Below are 1,599 nucleotides of genomic sequence, written 5' to 3'. Positions count from 1 at the left end.
GCACCTAGAAGAGGTCAGCGACATAGCCGACTACTTTAATTTTCCTAATGTGGCCCGCGATACCGTTTTGCTTCGTATGTTACTGGTCACATTTAAAGGAGCTGCAAAAGATTGGCTAAAATCACTCCCTCCCAGATCCATCACTACTTGGGCCAAGATGAAAGAAGAGTTTATTGATCAATTTTGCCCGCCATCAAAGATATCTAAGTTGAAGAAATCCATAGCTAATTTTGAGCAACAAGCTGGAGAGTCATTGTATGAGGCATGGAAGAGGTACAAAAGTTTACTAAGAAATTGCCCACATCATGATCTAAATAGTCAACAAGAAGTCTCCATTTTCTATGATGGAGTGAACATGAGAACAAGGCAATTACTTGACTCGCAAGGACCGCTCACAAATTAAAAAGGCACCCCCGGTGTTTAAACAATTGATTGAAGAATTCTTTAAGCATTCTAGAGAATATTATAATCCTAGGAATAATCCAATTAGAGGGGGGTGAATTCTGTTTCTAAGGACATGGCAGCAATGATGGCAATGTTGAAAAGCATGGATAGGAGGATGGATAAGATGGATCAAACAATCCATGTTATTCGGGTTGGATGTGAGAATTGTAACGGACCTCATCTTACTAGAGATTGTGATTTAGATGAGAATGGAAACAAGAAAGCTCAAGTATTTTATTCAAGCGGTGATAGATTTGATAATGATTGGCGAAAACCGAAGAAAGAATGGCTACCATATGATGAGTACAAAAAGGAGAAGGAGGAAAAGTTTAGACAACAAGCAAGGGGTTTTTACCAAAAGGAGGAGTCGATGCAAGAAAGGAAACCAAACTTGGAAGAAATGCTCACTAAATTTGTAGTTGCATCTGAGAAAAGACACAATGACCATGATACTGCAATACAAGATAAATGAACAATACTAAGGAATTAGCAAGCATCTATTCATAACATTGAGAAACAGCTAGGGCAGTTGGCCGAACAAATCAATCAAAGACAACCGGGTGATCTTCCAAACAATACCGAAAAGAATCCAAGAATGAAGCATTTGAATGCTATAATAACTAGTTAATTTTGAAAAAAAAATTCACTCCTCTGACCCCTACCCAGAAGGCCTCAATAAAGGTGCAAGCAGAAGAAACAGGAAACTCGAATTCAGCAAAACCCGACTCGACTCGCCGAGTCCCAGTCATGGACTCGACGAGTCCAAGGCCTGATGATAAGACTGTTTATTCTTTAAAGCCTTCAAGGCCACCTTTGCCATTTCCGATTCGAGCCATACCTGATGATCAAGTTAAAGAGTATAGGAAGTTTATGGAACATGTAAAGTCCCTTCAAGTCAACATTCCATTTGTTAAAACGATAATTCAAACGCTTAAATATGCAAGCTTGTTGAAAAGTCTCTTTGCGTCTAGAAAAGATATGGCAGAAGTAGTTGAACTAGTGTTGAATGAGCTGCCAGAAAAGAGGGGTGATCCGGGAAGCATCTCCATACCTTGTCAATTTGGGAACATAATTGCTACTCATGTGGTGACCGATTCGGGTGCAAGTATCAATATAATGCCATATTCTTTCTTCAAGTAGCTAAACTTTCCGGAG

General features: G+C 39.5%; 1 non-coding gene across 1 annotated transcript; it reads right to left on the bottom strand.

Annotated features, from left to right (window-relative positions):
- Window positions 1-205: 205 nt before the first annotated feature.
- LOC111888229 (small nucleolar RNA R71) lies at window positions 206-312 on the bottom strand. The gene has a single exon (XR_002849125.1). It is a non-coding gene; the product is annotated as a small nucleolar RNA R71 (small nucleolar RNA).
- Window positions 313-1,599: the final 1,287 nt, after the last annotated feature.

The sequence above is a fragment of the Lactuca sativa genome, chromosome 4 (genome assembly GCF_002870075.4).
Source record: "Lactuca sativa cultivar Salinas chromosome 4, Lsat_Salinas_v11, whole genome shotgun sequence".
NCBI lineage: Eukaryota > Viridiplantae > Streptophyta > Magnoliopsida > Asterales > Asteraceae > Lactuca > Lactuca sativa.
The sequence above is the reverse complement of the archived record's forward strand: the minus strand, read 5'-3'. Positions and strand labels throughout refer to the sequence as shown.